At 41.3% G+C, this 25,065-nt stretch overlaps 1 protein-coding gene across 11 annotated transcripts in view; it reads right to left on the bottom strand.

Moving 5' to 3' along the window:
• The window catches only part of gulp1a (GULP PTB domain containing engulfment adaptor 1a), a 350,639-nt gene that overhangs the window by 42,042 nt on the left and 283,532 nt on the right, over nt 1–25,065 (bottom strand). For 2 of the 11 annotated variants that reach the window (XM_077002305.1, XM_077002306.1), the window contains exon 1: nt 17,808–18,486. The exons of 1 other annotated variant lie outside the window; for it this stretch is intronic. The gene's annotated coding sequence lies outside the window, so the exon portion shown is untranslated. Of the gene's footprint in view, nt 1–17,501; nt 17,683–17,807; nt 18,487–25,065 lie in introns of those variants that run through there. 8 more of the 11 variants (XM_077002293.1, XM_077002297.1, XM_077002303.1 and 5 more) reach the window with 7 other exon arrangements.

Below are 25,065 nucleotides of genomic sequence, written 5' to 3'. Positions count from 1 at the left end.
CAGTCAGCTGCAGACAGTAGTTTGAGCCATATGTCTTGGCAGAAAGTTTGATTTGCGTGGTCCCTGGAAGGATGCCGTGGCGAGCTAAAAACTCATTAGATCTCACGAAAACCTTTACAAACATTTTTATAATTGATATCACCAGAGATGCACGTATGAGTAAGACAAATGACATACAGGCCAGCGGCAAAGGAGCAGGCAAACAATGCAATCTAGGTTTAGACAGCCGATCAATGACACATCAATCTAGGACCTTGAGAAAAACAAGCAAATCAAGAAAAAAGGCCAAGCAGCTATCACTTCACGGAGCAACAGGACAGGCTACAAAATTCACAGAAAGGCCAAGAAGAAGAAAGAGAGCTCAGGATTTCTGGCCAAACAACAAGCATGAGGGAGTGAAGAGATATGGTTGACTACAGCTCCCAGCTCAGGAGCACCACCTGCTCATGCACGGATGAAGCAGCTCTTGTAATGTCTGCTTCTCAGTCCTTTTAACACATTAGTAACATGTAAGTTTAGATACATATTTGAGAGAGTTATGATGGTTTTCTTTCATAATATACATTCCTGCAGGTTCGCAGTTAGATCATCTTGGCTTTTTAAACATTTCACACCAGTCCTAGCCCCATTGCTGCCATAGGCAGGTAAGGGTTTCAGAATCAGCCCGAGTGAGCCAGGAGCAATGACATTTGGAAGAAACAGAGATTAAACCTCCAAAGACCATCTGCAGCCTGAGCAATCATTAAACCAGCGACAGACCCCTGACGCAACCCTTCACAGCAACGGGACCCAACAGCCCGACAAAGTTCAGGTGCCATTTCCTGCCTCTTTCCTAGCTTGCCACAAGGCATAAAGGGTAGACCTCCGAGATGAACTATAGAGTAAATAACACTCAAGTTACCATGATCAAAAACAACATGTGGACAAGGCACTTGAAAACTATTTCCCATGTTTAGACAGGTATGATAAATGACATGCACCTTAAAGATTCTTAGCACTACACTGTAATAATGCAAAAAAAATCCACAACATTTTCTGTGAGGTCAGTTAGGTGGAAATTCAGTGTATGGTGGCTTAGAATTGTAAAGCTGTAGGACTGGCTGTCTTCTCCATCCACCATAACTCACACAGTATCTGCAAATCTACACTACTACCTCAAGAACATGATTTTGATTTATTAAAAGTGTCCAGAGCAGATAAAGGGCAAAGGTTTATGAAAGAACCTCCGCACCTAAAACACACAGGCTTTTAACTTAAGGACCAATTCCAATAAGTGTTGTGTACCTAGTGTGGGGATATTACAGAGCCACTTTGATTATGTTGGTGTGCTCTGAAACAAGGGCTCCAGACACAGAGGTGGGGTCAACATTTCTGATCTTGGTAGAGGTTTATTTTGTTTCACATGTTAAGTTGAACGCAATAGAAATAATCTGAAACAGCAGACGGGGAGCTCGGACAGGAGAGTGAGAAAATGCCCATGCTTGTTTGGACTGCTGATTAACACACACCCTTGTCAGGTGTGATTTCGACTGAAGCATGTCTCTTTGGCGGACTGGGACTTGGCTAAAATAGACTCAAAGGATAACCTTAGGCAGGCTCCAGTGAATAGCGGTGCTGTATTGCAAATAAAATAGTCCAAATCTAGATAAACCTGCTCTTTGGAAATAATAATAATAAAAAATCCAATCAAGTTATTATAGAATTGTATTACCTATTTTTAGCAAAACAGTGACACTGGACAATGAAATAACACATCATTATCCCATTTTAAACCAATATTTCCTAGAACCCGTTACTTTGATGAAAGCTTTGCACACTCTTGTGCTCCGTTAACCAGCTTTATGAACCAGCCACTTATGATTTTCTATTGTGATGTTTTGCCATTATTCTTGAAGAAATTCTATTCTGAGCACTTATACCGTGAACGATTGAAGTTCTGAATGAAAACTATTTATTGAGGGGACATTTAAAAAGCATTATAAACTACATAGGGTTTTTTTTTTGTCACATTGTATCTTGATCAACTGAGGTGGTGTGCTAGGCAAAAATGATATTTTGCTACCCTGAAAGTAATTATGCTGCACTAACTATCTAGAGAACAGGAGCAACATTTGTCATTACTGTGACACTACCATGTGCAATTTTATGGAAGGAGTTCATGGAGAGGTGGGAGTTACTCAGAACCCAGAATACTGGTTATAAGATGCCTGCACCTTCAGAAAGCAGGAGGATTACTAAACATGATCTTCTGGAACATGACATGTTATTTCTTTTGCACAGGTGAATCAACTTCACGAACTGAGTGTTCACTTCCTGCCTTATATTCCTGAACTTATTCCACTGCAGGTGCCAATGCAATGAGATAATCAATGCATCGGTGTTATTGACTTCAGCTGTCGGGAGTTCTAATGTTGGCTGGTGTGTGTGTGTGTGTGTGTGTGTGTGTGTGTGTAGTGGATGCGATGTGCATGTGCTGTACGTGTGAGTGAGTAGCCTATATGTGTTTTTGCTTGTGTTTCTGCATGCAACATTATAAGGATATTTCTGAATGCAGACTTCTGTCTGATGTTATTTAAGTTCTAAATTCTGCAGAGCAATGAGTCATCTGTAGTTCAGTGTCTTGAGAACGTAACAGAGGGAAGATGGCAGGATCATTCCCATGTTGCTAAGAGATATAAAGAATCTACATATTCTCAGTGAGAGTTGAGGCAATAATATTTTTTATCTGGTAGTAAACACCACGTCTGACAACCGGCTTTCTATTATCTGGGAATGTGTTGTCCCAGACTAAATATCTACAATTACACTAGATGGAAATTTAAAGCAAGAAAACACATCATCATCATTAACAACAGCAACAACAGGAAATGGAATTGCCACCATCTGGTTCAGTTAATGTATTTTAACTGAAACATCACACAGAATACACTAACCAGCAAATGTACTGTCTGCACCTTCTGTTAGAGTTTCACTAAGAGCACACCGACTGGAATCACTCATAATTACGTCCTGAACTGATGCCCAATCCAAACCTAGATGTGCTGTTCCACACTAGACAGAAAGCAGTTCTCATTTAACTTTGGTTGCTGTTCATACACGCAAAACAGAACACATAATACAAGTAAGCAGCTCAAAAGAAAAACTAAATCTTGAAATAAAAATGTCTAACACACATTACTCAACCATAAAACTGTACAACATGTTAAAAAGAAGTGGGGCGCTCACCTAAAAGCGAACAGATCTCTAATGTGAAATATTTTATTGCATATACTCTCACCCTAGCGATGCATGCAGAGCACACAAAGCTAGGTGGTGACCTGCCCCTATACACCCATTTAATCCAGTTGGCTCTAACCAAGATGTTTCCCTGGCACTGTGCACTCCGCTGTTCTTCAAAGATCCTCCAGGCACAGGTGTGTCGAAGACCTGCTCAGGTGAGTAAGAACACCATAAAAATGAGAAGAAAATCTAATCTAAGATGAGCTTTTGAAAACAAAAATATGCTGTGATTACATAAGATACAGCCCTGGTTTCAAGAACACTCAAACAAATAATAATGAATTAAAAAGACTTTCAGAGACATCTTTAATTTCATGAACAAAGATGAGTTGTGCACTGGGAACTGGGGAGTCTGGAGTCTGAGCAGGTTTCACATCAATCCCAGAGGCAGCTCTTCCACCTGATGTATGCAGAGCACCAGCTGCTAAAAACCAGCACGACTACATAAAGTGCAAATGACAGTAATTCCTCACACACACTGAAGTCCCGAACACAGAGGACACCAAGTAGACATGAGTGTGTGGAAATCAGTGGATCTGATGTCCAATACAACAGCTTGTGTTTTTCATGCATATAAAAGATTTCTATGAATAAGCAAAAAAAAATTGAGACAAGACAATGAGAAGCTGTTTTATTTCAGCCTTTGCAGCCAGACGCTACACACTGAGCCTTCGTCTTTCGTCATCGTCAGGATCACGGTGCGGAGTGAAAAACGGCCAGGGCCACAGTGCGTGACACGTGAGTGAGTGTCCATCAATCACGTGACATACAGAGTCTCGTATAACCCTCACTCCACCCTCAATGAGGCAAACAATACGGTGCTGAAAGTCAATCACAGAATACCAGCTAAAGTCTGCATAAGCCCTAATAATTTAATCACCTAATTTAATCTATTTAAATGATGCACTTCAATTCTGTGTGTGGATCTTCATGCAGGGAATGCAATATTATCTGGGTTAGCAGTGTAACCACAGTACTGCTGAAGAAGGTCTTATAGAAAACTCTCTAATGCTTTGTTTCAAAACTTAAAACTTAAAAGTGATGACTTAAAAAACCAAAGTGCATATCAATCTAGCTGGTAAAAGAGGTACAAATCTGTTATATTTGACTGCATCAAAGATCGTGTGTGGTAGTTCTGATCAGCAGAGCAATAAATCCATGTGACACTTCTCAAGGCATCAGTAGAGCTGCCGGGTGAGTCGTTAGCCAGAGAGTTCACTGTTATTCTGGGTCTCCATCATTACTACTAAAGTTTAACTGACCAATGAAAGGGAAAGAAATATGCCAGCACATCTCAATTTACACACTGCAAAAAGTAATGACAAAAAAGTCAAATCAATGTGAAGAAATTTTAAGTGAGACATTTTCTTATGAAATATAACTTGTGCTGTTTCAAAATGCAGCAACACGTCTGCTTTCTCCATTTCTTGTCCTGCACAGGCCCAGAGGGCCACAGGCCAACAGGCCCATGTACATGGACCCACAAGCACAGGCAATGATCTTCATCGCCATGCCGACAGAGCGATTAGCATGAATCACACACTCGCCGCCCAGACACTGGGAGAACTCTTGACATACAAACGATCCAATAACGAGAAGCAGATGAGTCCAGCTGGCAGCGAGGGTGACAACGAAGAAGTGAAGAAAAAAGTCTTCAGAGAGTACTCGCATGTATGCACGTGCACACGCATGCACACACAGGCACGCAGGCACACACACACACACACACACCTGGGGCTGCTAATATGGAGTGGGGTTCTGAAGAAAACAGCCAAGGTCAAAACCCAGCTTCACTCAGGGATGAGACATCAGTGGACAGTATTCAGTGTATGAGATTAGAGGTTTCTGCTGTATCTATTATAAACACTAGACACATCATTTAGGCAAGATTAATGAAACTCTCTGAGGACAATGTAAGCTCTAAGCATTTTCAATACCGTATAACGCTGCATGATGCAGAGATAAAACTACAATATGAGACGCTGTTACTGAGTTAGCCAAAATGCTAATCCAATAATACGCTTCAGCAAACCACACCATCAGAATATAACTGACTTTTAAAATGCTCTTCAAAACAGAAAAATGTGATCCAAACTTCCCAGGCGTTTCACCACTCTCTATGCCTATACACCTGAAATCTAAGGTTAGGTAGAAGTCATTTCACCTGAAAATGGGGAAAAAACTGTTTATTGCAGTTCTGAAGTCAACCTGCTACGGTCTCCTCAAGGACTAGTTCCAAAATGTAATACAATATAGTTATAATTACATTACATACACAAAAAGGTAAACATGTAAACATGACTCTGTTCAGCAGAATGCTTATTTTATCTGTAGTTATATTTATTATGATCTATATCTTAATTATTAGTTTTTTTGTTTTCAAGAAAAATTTATTCTCCAGGTCATGCATTCTTCAGGATGCATGTAACAGATAATCTCCAAAGCTACACTCTGTGACTACTGTTTGCGCGTCATGGACAGTATAGGGGTAGGAAGTCCTGTTGTTCACCCAGGAACCCCAATGGTTTTCACATCACTTGAAGAACTTTCATCTCACATCTCCTCCTGCTCAAACGTCACTGTTGCAGTATGCAGTGGATCCATTTGCATCTCAGAAGGAACCATGGCTAGAAAGGAGACAGGTTATGCAAACCCAGCAATGCCGGATGAAGGCACCGAGACTTACTCTCAGGTTGCTTGCTCTGTCATAGCAATGGAGGTTTATGCCCGTCATAAACACAAATGTCATAAATCTGCTCTTGCAGTTTATTATGAAGAAAACAGTTTGGTTTAAAATAGTGTTCACATGCTTCAGACTTTAAATGTTCTCTAGATGTTGAAGAAACGTGAGAACGTGCTGGATCCTGCAATGGGTACAGATCACATTCGCCTAGCAGCCACCACGAAAACGGCTAACATCGTCCAAAGATCTCACTGCTGCGACAAACTGTATTTGGATAAAACAAGACACGGAACAGCATGTGCAGACATGCGACGGACAGACAAATGACCCAGTGCTGGCTAATCTCTCTAATGACATCTGCAGCAATCAGTTCATCATTTGTCTGTATTTAATTACCAGAATGGCAAAATACAGTTAGAGTGATGATGGCAAGTCTGTTTTTTACCCCTCTGGAACACACTGGAGCTCAGATGAAGTTACCATACACATTATCTTTAGGGAGTAAACAATGCATGCATCACCACAAAGAATGAAAACTAATTACATTGACAAAGTGCAAAAATGCATTTTTTGGCTAGACAGTCACCAAGTTCACTGCTGTGTTTGATTCATTTCAAGCTCCAGGTTGTGAGAAATTACCAAGCCGTGTAACTTTACAATTGCATCTGTCATTGCAAAATCAAATTATGCATTTCAAATAAATCAAATGCATAAATCAAATAAATGCACAGAAACAAAAATGCGTTTTTTGTACCACCCATCTGAAGGAACAGACTAATGAATGTGATGATAAGTAAGAGATGTGCACATGTTGGCTGTGTTACATGCAGAAACATGGATATATAACACACAAAATTCCTTTTTGTGTAATGGTGTGATGTGTAACTCTCTTTAGTATATCGAGTACTGCTTCACTATAAACCAGTATCAGCAGAGACAATATTATAAAAGGAGGATAATGACTTAAGGACTTTGGTATGTCAGTGTGGGTTTACTGATATGTTCCAGTAATGTCTAAAAATAGCCTGCGTTTAATTAAACAAAACGATTGCATTGATTATGAGGCCATCTTTTAAATGGTTCCAGGACTGAATGAAGGTTACAGGCCAGTTGTTATATAAAACAGTCTAACATTTCTACAGCATATTGTCTTATTCAGCAGCCTACAATGTTTTAATTCAATAATAAAGGCAAACAGACAGTCATGAAGGAGCTAAATGATTTCCATTACTGTCCCGTCTTAAGCTGTAATGTCGTTTATGATCTAGTGTGATCTCGTAAAAGTTACTACAGTGAGGAATATGACAGAGAAGGCAGAACAAAACTAACAAAAGGACAAAAGAATAAAATTACCTGCCCTTGTAACAGAAGAAAAAGGTGTAGTGCACTATTGCAGCAAGGACTGGGTGTGTGTGTGTGTGTGTGTGTGTGGGGGGGGGGGGGGGGGGGGGGTGTTTGTGTCCCAGCTTTTTTGTTGATCCACTATTCCTTTTCTATTGTCTATTTTTAAAGAAATGAACTGAACATATTGTACCACTTAAATGTAGATGCATTATTAATTCATACAGAAGTGGTATAAATAAAGAGGGACAGGAAGAGTGAGATCACACTGCAGTCGGTGTATAGGGGATCAACACAGTGGGCAGTCCGTGTCCCAACAGCCCCCGCGTGCAGTAGAAATGAAACCAGGACAGAGTAGTGCGGACCGAGCCAGACGGGAGGAAAAGGGCAGTGAAAAACCAGCAGTGGGTCGGTGCAGGTGGAGCTCCTCACCTGGACACCATCAGTGAGGTGATGGAGTCATTAGCATGAAGAGTGGCCCATCTTGCTCACAGGGAGTGGTCTCAACCACAACGAACGGCCAAAACCACATGGAATTCAGGACTGGGAGGGAATGGCCAGCATGATGTTACAGTTGTACACCTCAGTGACAACAAGCAACACACAGAAGAAATATCTGTGCTTTCTTATTGCCATCTCTGTTCTAAACGTGCTACCATGATTTAGTGAGTTACGGGCCAGCTTGAGGTGGAATTCACAGTTTTCTACACCATTAACACTGCTGAGCAACCGCTCTGAGGGAGCACAGCTGGCCAGCAGCTGTGTTCTGTTAACTGGCCCAGACAGGTACCGGAAAGACATGAACAGAACCTCATGGACCCGAATTGATCATCTAGTGTACATTGACATAGGTTTTTTAGGTTTCGTTGGTGAGTGTAGTCACATCTGAAATAGCTAAATGTGATTATTTTATCCTGCATCCATTAGGATGTGCTCAACTTTTATTAGTGTTTGTATTTAAAGATAATAATTCCCATCCAGGAAGGTTCCAAACTTTTTATTAATATACATCCAACAGAGAACATGTCAAGGACACATTTAATATATTTTGATGTTAAGTGTTAAGCACCCATGAAACCAGTAAACAGAATCTTTTATATTAAAATGCAAAAAAAAAAAAAAAATTACAGGGAATTTGGTTATACCCCCCCTCCCCTCCCCTAAGTGATCCTGGCAGATAATGAATTATGTTCACCCACTGTTATGAAGTGGGCTACTCGTGAATCAAATTAATTACAAACAAATTAGCATGAAGTTAATTAATGTACACTTTCATTATAAATGTATCACTGTATCGGTGTGTTATATTACTAATCTGAAGTGCACGTAAAATCACCTCAGGTTAAAATACAATTCCCTCAACATTTTCTCAAAAAATTGTTTCTCTGAAAATTTTATTATTGTCTCTGGTTTCTATGGCATTTCTTCCTGTACTCTGAAGTCAACCTTGCCTAACCAAAGCACTGCTCGAAGTTTTCTAAGGTACACACACTGTATATTTAGCACATATCGGGATACGCACAAAAGCATCTAAACTTTAGCCTCAGGCAAGCAGTTGTCAGGTCGCCACCCCCGGCTCCAGCGTCGTCCCTGTGCAGGGGGTAGAGAGACTGCGGTTTGAAGCCTTTCCAGAGAGGATTTAAATCCTTTAAGTGCTGCTGAGGCTGAAGGAGGAACTACAGTAATAACTTTGCGATTGAGCGCTGCGCTGGGTTTATCCCACTCTCTCGCCTTCGCTGCCACAGGCACCTGAGATGATGTTACAGCTGAAGCATTCAACCTCTAATCCACCGCTCAAGCTCACCCAAAACGCTGCTCGTCGAGATCCTGTCAGCCATGGCATAATGCAAATGACTGACGTGCCAGTCAAACCGTCGAGTATGGTGTGGCTGTATAGTGAAAACGCTGTGTATCGCACACGCAGAAGCCTTCAAAAATCACAGCAGATGCTCCATCTAAAATGTGACAGTAGAAGACTGGAATCGCTAAAAAACACCTGAAAATACCCACTCAACATGCTCTAAAAACACCCACTCAAATGAACATGCTCTAAAAACTCCCACTCAATGAACATGCTCTAAAAACACCTCCTCAAATGAACTTGCCCTGAGTGAAAGGCTGAAAACTCCCACTGAAATGAACCTGTTCTACAAAAACACATTGGCATTTCTATGCCAATACTTTAATATAGAATATTTGATATGTTATTTCCAAAGCATCTACCTAGCCAACTTAAAAAACCCTAAAGTACAATGTTTTACTACCAAAGTAAGAGTAAATTCTCCATACCTTTATGAAACTCCAAAACTGATGTTTCAAACTCACAGCCACGGTTATGAATCACTTTGTGGGTCAGACTGTAGTGCAGCAGCAATAAAAATAAATCCAACCAAAATATGTATAAACAAACACTGCCCTCTGTTAGAACATGCGGAGGTATGTTTTCACTGATCTCCATTAGTATATGTACAAATAAAAATGTGGTTGTCCTGATTTAAGCCATTCTTGACTGAAGCTTTCATCATGCTAAACCTAAGCGATCACTCTTTCATAGAACAAACAAATAAATACATAAAAACAAAAACCAAGCCCCAACGTCCTAGAACAATAACAACAACAACTGTATAAAATGCCCAAACCAGTATCTGTACCACCTGGGTAATGGAGCTACAGCAACAAGCATTAAACAACAGCACAGTGCTCACTGCAAATTCTGATAGCACTGACAATGGAGGCCAGTCCCATAATGGAAAAGACTGAATCCGATTTGTTTTAATGGGATGTTCTTTCTAGGCCTTGATAGAAAGAGACTTGGCAAGCGTCAATTAGAGAAGCGTCCAGCAGACAGTGGGCTAACTGAAATATATTCCCAACTGATGCTTTAGGACTGTCGGTCTGAGATAAGCTACAGCTCTCTGGGGAAGGATAGAGCAGTGGACTCACACTCCCCCATTCAACAGCAATAAACAACAAACAAGAAATGTCTGTCAACTGGGACAGCGGCTAAAGGGGAACTAATTAGGTTTCCCTTAGATAGCATCAAATGAAAACGTTTGCGGGTCTGCAAAATTACCTGCTTTTGTTAATTACGCACCAAGTCTGTTATTATGGATGAAAATGAATAAAGATTTTAACAAGATTTTAACAAGTGTTGACAAACAGGACTTTGGAAAAGTTATTACACAATTTACATAAGTTTGTGTATTTATCATGATCTCTCAGAAGTACAGTTGCTAAGGAAGGATTAATTGGTGTGTCTTTAATCACAGGCAAGTTGATAGCCAAAAAAGGCATCATGCATCAGGTCCTTGACAGCTAAGAGAACAGGAGGATCACCTCTCCAGCTCCTTGTGAAATTAAATCTAAAGGGAGTGTAATTAATGCCACTGATGTTGACTGCCAAGAGCACAGATGTGTCATTACAGGACAGTCTGAGAAGCAAGGGTCTTAAAGAAGGAATGAAAGAGCTTAATTAAAGACATTTTTCACACAAAACCAATTTCATTTAATTTTCTATATGTATAATTTACAGAAATGTACTACTTACAGAGGGTGCATACAATCTGTATCAGTACATACCCAATTATTAAACACTACAAGAAAATCCATACGACTTCTGTGATATATTGTTAGTGCTTATAAACCATTTAATGACACCGAATCCCCTGCTGATGCAAACAGCTTTCAATATTAGCTGTGAAGCTGTCTGGCATGATCCTCACTTCAACTAACAAAACTTTTACTTGCAATGCTTTGCATTAGACGCTTAAGCAATATATGTGCCCTCTTTCCATCATTTCTTCTAGTCATATGTTAAATCAGCATAAGGGCTTTTTAAAAATGCATGAATTTTACCAAAAAAAAAAAAAAAAAACAATGGAAAAGAAATGGAGAAAATGTTCCAGAGCAGGTCTGGTTGTCTTTTGACTCCAGTGTGTTTGTGTAAACAAGCAGTCATGTTGCACTGGGCCTAAGCCTCACAGGGCCATGGCCACACACACACACAGCCACTCCCACACAGGTGGCCCATGGTGTCAATCACCTCATTCCTGATCATTCAACAGGCCCGTTCCTCAACAGACACGCTCACTATTTAAAGCCTACAGGTACCCGGCGTCTTTGCTGCACAGTCACCCGAGCAAGATAGAGACAGTCCCTGTGTCTGCTCATGAAGACACACACACACACACACACACACACACACACACACACACACACACACACACACACACACACACACACACACACACACACACACACACACACACACACACACACACACACACACCATTCCTGTGCCTGCTCGCCAAGGATCAAGTGGCTGCCTTGTGTGTTCCCGTAGTCGTGATTAAGAGACGTTGTTTGCTGCATCGTCAGTCTGTTTATATTGTGCTTATCTAAGAAGGACAATAAATACAATCTTGTTAACCCTTCGCCTCCTGTGTCTCTAGCTTATATCTTTTGATTTTAAACAGTTGATTTATTGGGGTTTGTACATTTTATAAGCCTTCAACACACTGATTGAGCCAATAGTTGTTCTTTTGTTAAACATTTGAATATTGTAAAGAAATGTTAATAATAATACCAGTTTGTTTGTACCACATTTCCATTGTGATTAGGTTATTATGAGGTATTCAGCTTAAAATGGGTCCTCTAAAGACATGTTTACCTCTGAGCTGCTGCTGTTCAAAGCCCACTCTGCTCATGGGCCTTGAAGGTTTTGGATAGCGTAAAATTTATGATGACCAACATAAGGTACACATTCAAACAGCACTGGAATTGTAGGTAAATGGTCTTTGAATCAGAACGAGAATGGACTGGCCAAAAACACAGGCAGTGCTGAGAAGATGAGCAGATCTTAACTGGGAAAGCACTGACTTTATACAAAGTGGCACTGGAGGCAGTGGCTTGTTGCCGGGTGATGGTGGGTCTCTGGGGAAAGGTCAACTGCAACACCACTGCACTCTGTGCACACGCCTGCCAAGTCACCATGTTTAATACTGTTTAATTCAGTCCTCAGGCAAAGACTGAACAATATAGCCCTTACATTCAAAGGGGCCAACTATTCATGTCAAACCTATTACTTCAGCATAGCAAATTCTGTGTGAGTAGTCTGTTGTCTTGGAAAGTGTGATTTCAGGAGGACCGGACCAGACCCCCCCCCCCCCCCCCCCCCCCCCTCCGAGGAGGAGACAGCCCATCCATGGCAAACTAGACTGCTACAATAAAAATGGTGGCTGCAGTATAGACATTTTTAAATGTCAGCACAGGCTGATGCATCCTGTATTATTTCACTGGAAAGTACACAGAAACACAATACTTCAATAGGGGAAATATCATCCAGTCAGTAAATCTGTGTCCTTACATGCAAGTCAAGTGTAAAATCAACCCCTGTTGACAAAGTTCCATTAGCTTACAGATGTAATGAGGCTTGCCATCAGCTGAAGTTCTAACACTGAGGTGGCCACTCAAGCATGTGGTATAGCAAACTGAAAAGAATAAGCAAGGCAGTTGTGTACTGTTCATCACACTAACTCCATTTCCGAATTCCAGAGTACTACATTCAAAGCTCTAGTGATCGTTTCATTAAGACTTCATGCGAACAGAATTTAATCATTTGGAAATGCATTTTGATTACCATTTCAATTAAACTAGCAGACCAGAGTAATGCTGCGCAATTTACATGTCATTTGACTTGGTAAAAAGTCCTGATTTTCTCTTAATCTAGTCCAAGGAGGCAGTTGGGTATCAACGTAAGGGAAATGAGAATATCCTACAGGCTTGAAAGCTTAATAGTCCATCACACATCTTTTTGCAGCACAGATTCTTCCAAAATTAAGAGCTTTCTTCTTTAATCCTAAACTAGGCAATTAAAAAAATCAATGTCCCAGGACTTATGATATTTCAAAGGGCCATTAAGGTTTCCAGCACAAACTGGCCCATCAAGTCAGTGATCTCCAAGTATAAATTTTAAATAGGGACTGCCTGGACCTAGAAACCATCAATAAAATGACATTTATCTTCCACCCTCCATGTCTTATGGCCTTCTGGTCGTGGTCAGCGGTAAAAAGCCCAACCCAGTGCTATAATGAGGTAGGCTGGAGGATTAACTGCTTTCCTTCCTCTCCTGGGGATCTGGGATAATCCTCACTAATAGAGATAACTCAGTGTAATGAGTAATAGGTAATCACACCGCATTCCTCATGTAGCTCAAGTATACAAAGTAATTTCTCAAGTCTACAAACTAAATTTGAATGATTTGAATTCGCAGCACAACTATGAATATTAACGAGTTCTATTCAGCTAGGCAGCGCTGCATTATTGTTGGTGTAAAATACAAAAAAAGGCATTCTGACAATAGCAAGAGAGCCACTGGAAGTGATTAACCTTTAAGATAAAAGAAGATCACACGAGAAGATGATGGGATACTATGCTTGCTATTATTATGCCTCATGCAGTGATTGCAGCTATTGATTACTGCGCGATGCTATGCATCCCATAATACTAAGGCAGGTCACAGAGCATTGTGGCACCATATGGGGTTGGTCACCATTCTAATTGCTAATACAGGCCTGGTCTTGATAGATCATTGCATTAAGCACAACATTGCAAAATTAGCATACAAATATACAATGCTAATGTGCAGTCCAAAATTATAATGTACAAACATCCTTGTGGCAGACCTGTTCTTTCAGGTTTATTGCATGCACTGTAACATGGCAGTTAAACTGTGGGTGCTGTGTAGGTGTCCTCGTGATATTACTGTCACTAGCCTCCTTTCAAGTTTCTGGCCCAATGAGGACCTTGAAAAATGACTTTCTGGTCAATAGGACAGGGTCAAAAAACAGAGGATCAGGTAGGACTGCAATCTATTTGACAAATGACGGGGGCAGAGGAAAGATGGGTCATCCGTCACACTGTTGTTTAGGTTCCACGGCTGAAAATTCATCCACCGCGTGGACATGGTTCCTTCCTCTGCGCTGTTGCTGGCCTGCAGCGATTGGCTTGGAGTCATACACAGTGGAATGAACTGCCGTATAGATTTCACCATGATTGTCGGTGTGAAACGATGACCCAGGCTAAAGATACTGCTGTGAATCAAAAGAATCCCTTGCCCAACTAGCCTTAGTGTAGCTCAAATGCTGTCACATATTTAGTTTTTACTGAATTTACACTCAATGTACAGGAATATGCAGACACTTTAATGGTATGGTCCTATTAGCACCATTGTCAGCCGGTGACATTACTTCTCAAGTCATAGCTGTCAACTAGGAACTGTGATGAAACACACTGAAAACAAACATCATCTGAGTCTTTCCAAAAGAAAATGTCAGAAAACCTGTCACCTAGCAAACTGAATGTAATCAATGCACACTGTCCCCAGAGCCTGTGGTCAATGCTATAGCCAGAGTGACAGCAAAGTGACTTGGTTACACTACAAGAATATAGATTATCTAGGTTTTCACTACTCAACTGACTGATATGTTGCAGCACATATGAATTAAAGCCCTACTGTTAAAGTAGTTTAATGAGACTACTGCTGTGGTCCATGTACAAGCCTAATACGGAGCCGTGCATGATGAAACAGAAGCCTTGTTCTCCGACACAGCATGGCATCAAGGAGTTGGGTTAACAATACTATATGGAATTCCAAGAGGTTTACAAACATCAAGAGGAAAGAATCTCCAGGAAGGATTACAGGTGCCTGTAAAGTAGCTATCTAATGAGGAAAATACAAGTGTTCAATGCATATAATTACACTCTAAGCTTGATATTAAGCCATGCCGTTGCATATTCTTTCCCAACAATTACATTGCTTTACATTGTTTTCTTAATCAGGAAGTGTTAAAATCAACAGTTTATAATTTAACAAATATGGAATATTAACAAAAATTAGTCAATTAAAATATAGCTTAGGTCAAACTCATTAGGACATGTAAGCACCTGTAAAACCTTTTCTTAACAATCTTTATAAAATGAAATTGAATCCTGACTGTCAGAGATGTATTTATGTTCAAGGAGAAGAAATAAATGTAACACACCGATCATGCCACCCATGTCAGTCCCACCACCCTAATCAAACAATTCCTCGTTTAAGTCAGTAAATGGGGGTCATGGGTACATAAGGGCTCGGTCTTGTGCTCTTCAATCCAACATGCTCAGATGTCTTTGTAGGAATATTGGCGGCATCTGCTCCATTTCCGCTCTTTGATTAGTTCCAAAGCTTGAGGTGAAAGCATGGACCTGGAACAGTGTGGGACGTGCAGGAACGCGCTCGCTCTAGGACTGATCTGCTCTCCAGCTCTTCCAGTCCACGCAAAGCTGGCATCCTGCCCCAGCTCAGCAAAGGAGGACAATAAAACCTGAAAGATGGTTTGATCAGCAGGAGGAGTTCTTAGGTCTACTGGCAGATGGGTTTGGCCATTTCAAAGAGAAGGTCTCATCTTTTTGTGTGCTGCATGAATATGATGTCATTTCATCTTGAAGATTTATTAATCCAGTGCATTATAATCTGACCAACAACAGAAATTAAGAGATTGGCACAGAACCTGATCAAGGCAGTTGATGAAATGCACATCCTGAAATAAACATTCAGAGGAATTACAGAGACTAAAGTATTATATCAGATAGGAAAAAAAATTTGTTTACTTGGCATTAACAGGATTAGACATACTGGGGGCTCAGCAGTTTGTGACTGTCAGTCATTCCACACATGTTAAAAAAAAAAAAAAAAAACCACCTTACCAAGATGCTCATGAAGAATGCAACGATCTATGCATTTTTCCTTTGTTCATCAGTTATACTGGAAAAAACAGCCATGAATATGATTGCCTGAATAAAACAGGTCTGTGAAGTTGCACGACCTCTATATGCACCATGAGAGAAGAAACAAAAGATGAATACAAGCCAGCGTAATCCTTACTGCGTAACAGCACGGCAGAAACAATGCCAGTCGTGACACAGCGCAGCACGCAGCATCTGTTGCTGATACGGTGGTATGATCCATCAGTGCTCTGGTAGCTCTGAGAAGTGTATCTGTATGGGCCGAGCAGATTTCCTCACACGGAGACAATGCTAACGCATACTTGGTTCCGGATGACATTTTCTAATACAAGTATGCCAAACAAAGTCTAAAGAAAATTATAATGTCCATCTGTTTGATACCACATCCAGCTGTCATGCTTCAAACAATGAACCCGGCGTAGCTGTGAAGTGGACAGGACACAAGCACAGCACACAACATGATTCAACAAATCTTGAGTTATTCCAGTGCACGATTCCTCATCTCAACCGTAGTTCAAAGGCTGCTTGAAATGAACAGAACTTCATTAGTAATCAGATCATCTATGCTGGATACGTGACTGAGCATAACAGGATACAACCTGAAGTGTAATTTTGTTGACAGCCCACAGAAATTAAATAAGCATATAAAGAAAGTGAAAAAAATGAAGGGAACTACACCAGCTTAAGACAAATGGCACGGTCATCGATTAACCCCCTAAAAAGACCTTACCCACTTGAATACAAGGCAAAGCTTTTCCAGTCACGTCAATTATTTTGCTTCCCCCCCAGATTTAACAGAAAGTGGGTTTTATATTCCAGGTTGTCTGGCTATTTTTATGTGCTAGTGGATTCTTCTGGAATTAAACCCACATATATATGATGATTTGCTACTCAGACTGTAACAATTTATTTTTTAAAGTGACTTACAGAGACGCAACATCATCTATGGTGCTATTCTCACAGAGAGATAGTAAATCTGCCAAAGCAGTCTGCGTTAGAGGAAAACACATAGCGGAGAGTTTGGACACTGGAGGACTGTAGAAACAGACTTGGACAGTGTGGCTCTAACCATGGGGTGTCTCACGGCCGAAAAGAAGAAACTCGGGTTTTTGGCAAGACTCCCTCTGACCTGCACCGCAGGGGTGACTGAAAGCCACACAAGCCCGTGAAACCGACCTGATTTACTGTAAAAGGGTAAAAAAAAGTGGAAGCCAGTGGAGTCCGGAGACGTCGGAATCACTCGCAGTCGCCACATTGACAGAGATAAAGCGGCGACATGTTTGATAACCGAGCAGACACGGATCACTGCGTTTGCTGGCGGAACGGGACATCAAAAAGTTGCAAAACAACCCTTATAATTCAACACGTGGGCCGAAACTTAAAATAGTTAACTTTCGATAGAATAGATACTCACAAAATAATCCTTCAAGTACATTTCCAAGTCTCCCTGCCGCTACCAAACACGCTGAAAGCCAGAGCTGCACACTTCATGTGCGGTAACTCTCCCGACAGATACGCTGTTCCGTGGTGCGTCTCCACACTGTGGGAGTGAGACGACGGCGCAGCAGCTACAGCGCTCTGAACACACTCACCAACTTTGTGTTGATGTAGCACAAAAAACAAATTTGTTTCAACATACAAAAAAACAGTTACTTTTCCCACTTATTTTCTTTCTTTCTATTTACTAATTTAATTCCAAACCCGGTGTCGGTTCGCTTACCGCAAAGACGGCAGTCCTGGCGTATGTGTGGAGCGGTGATCCACAGCGCTCTCTCCTCACACCACCGAGCCCACTTTCACACCGGATCCCGGACCCTCGTCCTCGCGCACTCGCTGGGAACGCTTGGTGACGTCACCCGCTCGGTAGTCCAACGACCGGCGACCGTCTGGACGTTTAAAGGGCCAGATGAAGGCGACGCCGCGCGCTGCCTCCTTCCGTTAATCTCTCTCTAAACAAAACAGATATCGTCGAAAAGGTCATTCACTAGTTGGAGTGTTCGTATTTTTTCGTGTAAAAACTAAGCTGCTTTTTCCTCGAAGTTATAATTTAGAAGTACATAACCTCTGTCAGAAATGTGGGACTTGTTTTGTTGCGCATCTACAAAAGTCTAAATTGTCCACAAAATCTCTTTTCTGAGAAGACTTAAAGCATTTCTTTAGCCTACAGGACAGTGGCGTCCTCCACACTTGTTAATCCCCCCTGACTAATTAAAACGCTTTAAGTTCTGTCTTCATTACATTCAAGACGAGTGTGTCAGAATAGTTTAACGTATGCTGAATTTCTGACAATGACTGTTCACTCCCAGTCTCCTTTTTCACTAATTTCAACAACAACAACAACAACAATAAAATCCACAGGACAATAAAGACTTTGATTTCCAGAGGACCGAGTGTGGACCCACAGATGTGTTGTCTGTTAGCACTGCGGATCTGAGCCTCCCACCAGCACAACTGGCTGCGCTCACGTGGGCGTCCTCGGTGCCAAACATGAAGGATGCAGAGAGCTGTCGGCTAGAGCTGCACTACCGTCGTAAAGGAGTTGCGACTGACACATAATGCTGATTGTAATCACATGGCGAGCTTCTATGCTGTGCTGGTCCAGACTCTAGGACAAACTGTAGAGAGAAGAGGCGGACATTATTTTAATGTAGTAGTTAGACACAAGAAACGGTACATAAAATTGGGGAAAGCTATGGGATTTATAGATGGACTCTCTTTGTAAGAATGCTACAGAACAAAGATTCTGCCAATGTAGCATTTTTATCACCTGTTTGAAGAAAGAGACAAAGGAATGTGAGTTTTAGCCTTCGTCTGTTCCTGCATTTATTTTTCTGTTTGTTTGTTTGTTTGTTTGTTGAACGTTATAACTGTTAAATTTGCATCACAGTCAAAATTATGATAAACTTGGAAAGAAGAGCCAATGAATTCTGAGTTTTACATTTACGTTCTTGGTTTTTAAGCATTTTTGAAAAGAAAACACACATGCTTTAGGACTTTAGATCAGTGCTCCATATTTGAAAACATTTCTTGTTATAGGCCTGTGTGTTTTTAGTGTGATGGGGTTGTAAAAGACATGGCAAGAATTTATTCACAGTATTACGGAATGAGGTTTTCTGAATAAAAGACAACCTCTATAAAAACAGCGGAAATCTCGAAAGCTATCAGTCTCCCAGCAGTGGTCCGATTCCGTCTGATTCACGTTACATAGGAAGGCTTTTAAAACTGGATCTCATTCATGAAGGTCCAGATGCTCTCCTGCAGGCGATGGAAGCCATATCACCCTTAGCAACCATTCACTTCACTCCATAATCCCACAATAACATCCAGATTCTACCCACATTCCAAATGCACCTACGTTTTCCAGCAAAGCCTGCATTTATATATCACCCTTTCAGCTACACACACACACACACACACACACACACACACACACACACACACACACAAACACAAATTACAGAAGGAGGTATAAAATGTAAATCAGTGTCTAAAGCATCTGTAGGAAGTGTTTATCATCACTCAGCAACAGATGGATGGCAGATGGTAGTTGGGACCATACAAGAACATTTTAGATCATCCACTGAGGTGCATTCTCTGGTTTTGCATCTGTTGTTCACTCAGAACTATAAGCAAGTTATCTTAGAACACACCCCCATTTAAACCACTTACCTGCACAACTACCCAGCCTCCCGCTGGGCTTGAACCCTCTACCTCATGGGCCGCAGCTCCCTTGCTACTATATGGTACTGCAAAGGCAAACGATGACAAATATATTAGGACTATTAGGGACTAACAGGATGGCAGTGGTCAGGAGCTTGTGGAGTTACTATTATTCATTATAATGCTGTTATCCACACGCTGTCCCTCAGTAGCAATGAGACTTGCTATTTTCAGTGAAGTGATCCTTTCAACCACTGCTCATATAATGGATCACTCTGAGTATTGTGAATCATACATTGTATGATCACCAGGTATTATGAATCAGAGTGTTTTACAACCAAGTAGGCCATTATATATCACTAATGCCTCTAAAAAACCAATTATATATCTGCATTTATATATATATATATATATATATATATATATATATATATATATATATATATATATATATATATATATATATATATATAAATCTGAAGAAGATTCGAGGTAAGTAACTGCAGTGTACTTAGGCAATATACGTAGAGATATTAAAAGTTTTAGTAAAGTACACAAGGTTTCCAGGAAAATATTTATACACACACACACACACACACACACACACACACACACACACACACACACACACACACACACACACACACACACACACACAAGGATGGTTCACTAAAAACTGTTATCTTCATCTGAGCTGGACTCGAGAGTACAATTCACAGACTGAATGAGCTGTGACAGCTGTTCGGAAATTATTTTGCAAGCCAGTGAACCAGACTAGAGATTTTTATTCATTTAAGTACTTAGCAACAAAATAATGTGGGGACCAGCATTCAGTCAGCATAATTATAGTATTAATTTTAGGACATGGACGAAGTCTAGTGCTTCGCTTCACAATGAAATGCCACAAAAGAATCCTCATTGACACGCTAATTCATCCATGGCTAAGCATTATGGCTGAAAAGCCACACCCATAATGGTCCTAAATCCACATGCTGAGCGAGTCTGTATGTGGTCCCATCATGTTCATATCAGGGTACAGAATCTGAGTGATGTGGGTTGGTCACTTTGTGTGACTTTCATACACTATATCAAGTTTTACTACAGGGCAAAACAATCATTGCAGATTACCCTTGACAATTTGGTCAATATTTTTCCAAGCAAGCCAAGAGCTTATCAAATACTGCTGGGATCAAAGGGATGAAGATCAGGTACCTACACTGGAGCAGGTAGGGGATCTGATCTGCTACAGCATCTGAATCCTGATTATTTCTCTAAGGCGGGGCTGGAAGTTTGAGTGTCAAGCTAGCACTGGAAATTTGGAATAAAACATTGAAATAATTCATGAAAAGAGTTTGAAAAGAGTGATGTGTCTTTTAAGATTAGTTTTTTAGCATATAATGTCACAGGCATCCATGAAGTGTTTGTGTTTTTCTCATCTTGAGGCTAGTGCTGTTGTGTAAGTAATTTATTGTATTTTGTTATCATCAATGCCAAAAAAGCTAACTTCTTAAATGAACAAAACAACTAATATCTCCAACTCATTATTAAAAATACAAACCGCTCCCTTGTGGTGAACATTGTTAACAGTAAGATGACTCTACATCTGTGCTACAAGAAGATGATGGACTTCTCCAATTAGCCACAAGGGTTCTACACTGACACAATTAACAGAGGAGGAACAATATAATTTCTCTGATATTGATTGCCAAGAGCTCTGCTAATATCACGGGACGGTGGGGAAAGAAGAGAGACAGGAAAGACAGGTAACTCAGGTGGAAAAACTCAGTGAGGCACTTCCCATATAAAATTGATTTTTAAATACGTCTAGCCATGTGTCACGTAGTCTGCACATAGGAAAGGTGCACGCTGTCAGACAAAATGTGCACGAAGCTTGAATTTCCTCTGCTGAGGCTGAAAGAGAGAGAGAGAGAGAGAGAGAGAGAGAGAGAGAGAGAGAGAGAGCACTTTGTATGTTCACAGAAGCTGAAGACAACCCGAGCAGAGAGCCTGTGCACAGTACTGGCAGGCAGAGAGGGAAATCCCATTAAGAAGAGCTTGGCTGATAAGATGGATCATGGTTTGCTCAAAGTAGTGCAGAATTTCACACTCCTGTTTCCGCGCCTCTGCCACTTAGATGGGGGGAGGGGGGGGGGGGGGTGTGAGGCTTAAGGCCGCCTAACCAATATGGGCAGGAAATAGGTGAAAGAAGCCCTGAGTCACGTAGGTGTTGGTCAGCAGCAGACAACCCTGTGTCGTGGTCAGGAGAGTGCTGTGGTTTTGTTACCCTGTTGACTTTCACCCCTTGAGCACTTTTTGTCCTGGGATTAAACAGAACAGCTGTTGCTACAGAGTCAGGCTGGTTGATCTTTATTCAGAAGATGCTGTAATTTCACATTGTAGCTGCAGCAATAATATTAATTTTGCATTAAAAATGACATTTTTATCATTAATAATATGAAAATGAAAAACACAGACTGAGAAGGTTTTTATTTCAAAGCCGCGTGGTACACAAGTGATATGTTGGTGAATATGTTCTGCAGGTCTAAAGTGACACCTTGTGACTGCTTGCAATCCAACGAGCAGTATGTCAAGGCTGTGTTTTCCTTCTCAATAGGAAAAATCCATGCACCAAAATGAGGGATTCTGGAGAAGATTACCAACCGTGCATATACGAACCGACGAATTTATAAGCTAGAGATAAGCATCACCCTTTGAGATATTACTTTTCTGAAGATATTGCTTTTCTTAAATCACAGATCAGACACTACCAAGGTCCCACTTCCTGAGTGGGAACAGAACAGATTAGGAATCTAGGATATGTGAGCAGCAACATTCATAATCACAGACCCTTCTCTTGTGGGTGTCTGTGCATGTCAAGTAACATCAAGTCTCCAAATCCTGCTTCAATGTCAGACGACAGACAGTGAAATCCTAATTGTTCTGCACAATTTCACTAGTCTAGATCACTTTGTGAAAGTCACTGAACACGTAAATATTTACAGTATTCTAGTCAATGCAAAAAAGCATGATTAACACTGGCCAAATAACAGTGTACTGAACATTCCACTGTAAGTTAGTGCAGTTACACATTACCACCTAAATATTGTGACATTATATATTTTTTGGGTTTGATGCCTCAAGGAGTCATGGCTTTAAAAGACAGGAAGAGTAATACGAATGGTCTTCTATTGAGTGAAAAAGGGATGAAGGAATGAGGAGTGGTAACAGGAGGGATAGAGGAGAATCACCATTATGGAATGCAGTTGTTTGGGTTGGCACTGAAACTGTTGTACCAGGTTTGATAGCCCAAACTTGAACTTTAAATAATAAAAGAAATCACAGTAGGATTCAAAATATGACTGCTGTTAGTTTAACAGATGTGTGCTTACATTTAGATTTATATCTATGGATTATCTGTCAGGCTTGCTGGATAAGTGATATAATAAGTGTAATAAGTGAGTTTCTGTTGAAGGATGCAATGGTAAAAAGGAAGGATAAAATAGATGTGAATAAAATTCATTGGGCATGTTCAGTACATACAGGAAGCTTTACCATGCACTGCTGCTTTGGTGGTGTGTGTTCAACTCGTCGAGCCTGAGAGAGTGGAAGATCATGGAGGCTGAGGGAGTGGAAGATCATGGAGGTTGAGAGAGTGGAAGATCATGGAGGCTGAGAGAGTGGAAGATCATTGAGGTTGAGGGAGTGGAAGATCATGGAGGTTGAGGGAGTGGAAGATCATGGAGGCTGAGAGAGTGGAAGATCATGGAGGTTGAGGGAGTGGAAGATCATTGAGGTTGAGGGAGTGGAAGATCATGGAGGCTGAGGGAGTGGAAGATCATTGAGGCTGAGGGAGTGGAAGATCATTGAGGCTGAGAGAGTGGAAGATCATTGAGGTTGAGGGAGTGGAAGATCATTGAGGCTGAGAGAGTGGAAGATCATTGAGGTTGAGGGAGTGGAAGATCATTGAGGCTGAGAGAGTGGAAGATCATTGAGGTTGAGGGAGTGGAAGATCATTGAGGCTGAGAGAGTGGAAGATCATGGAGGTTGAGGGAGTGGAAGATCATGGAGGCTGAGAGAGTGGAAGATCATTGAGGCTGAGGGAGTGGAAGATCATGGAGGCTGAGAGAGTGGAAGATCATTGAGGTTGAGAGAGTGGAAGATCATTGAGGCTGAGAGAGTGGAAGATCATTGAGGTTGAGGGAGTGGAAGATCATTGAGGCTGAGAGAGTGGAAGATCATTGAGGTTGAGAGAGTGGAAGATCATGGAGGTTGAGGGAGTGGAAGATCACTGAGGTTGAGGGAGTGGAAGATCATTGAGGTTGAGGGAGTGGAAGATCATTGAGGCTGAGAGAGTGGAAGAGGTCTCGGGCGCAGAGACGCTGCAGCAGACAGGATGGTGCTCTGCGGCGGAGGACATGATGTACCGAGAGACTCTGAGCGAGTGGTGGCCAAGCATCTGGGATGCTGTGTGCTGCAGAAGGACAGGGCGCCATGCCAACCAACGCCAAGAACCCAGACCAGATGGGACTGGGGCTGTCCAGCACAGCAAGTATCAGCCCTGATGCCTCAGAGTGAAACTGAACTCACATCCACAGAGCTGGCTAGTGCATGTGCAGCCTGCTTTCACAGACATTATAAATGGAGCTTTTTTTTTAAAGCCTTTAATAGAAAACATGTTTTGATTACATGGATCAGGAGAAGTTGATATAAGTTATATAAAATTATATATTATACAAAAAATAAAATAAATGATACTTTGGGGGGGGGGGGCGTTAAAATGAAAGAATAACTTTGAATACGAGCATAGCACTGCCAAGATTTAAAGACGTCACGCAGGTGTTGAAGAGGTCACTTACTGGTAAATAGAAATGTCAATGTTATGATTGTTTAGAAAATGTATGGAGGCTCGGAAATTTGGCCTCGTGATGCTCCACTGAGAAAATGGCCCTGAGCCAGAGTCCAGTGGCAGCAGGGACTGCAGATGAGGTTTTGTCTTATGGGTGCTGTGATGAGATTTCACAGACGAACGTAATTTTACAGTTCTAGCTAGCACTCACATTTCTACCGCATTGGTCACTCGGGGGTCCTAAGCATATTCCACCCCTCATAGGCCCTCATGTGTGGTTTTCATCTCCAAGCAGAGTGTCACCGTCAGTGCACGCTCCTTACTTCCGTGAAGCTCGTGTTTATTCCGGATTATTCTGAGGTGCGCCTCGAGCATCCCTGTAGGTAGTCCGTACCGACGAGGGACTAGGGGATCTCCCACGAGGGACCAGCTGGTGTGGCAGCTTGTAAGATGTTACTATAGCAGCCTGAAT

Source organism: Brachyhypopomus gauderio, chromosome 4 (assembly GCF_052324685.1).
Source record: "Brachyhypopomus gauderio isolate BG-103 chromosome 4, BGAUD_0.2, whole genome shotgun sequence".
Taxonomy (NCBI): Eukaryota; Metazoa; Chordata; class Actinopteri; order Gymnotiformes; family Hypopomidae; genus Brachyhypopomus; species Brachyhypopomus gauderio.
Note: the sequence above shows the minus strand (reverse complement) of the source record. Positions and strands in the feature narration are given on the sequence as shown.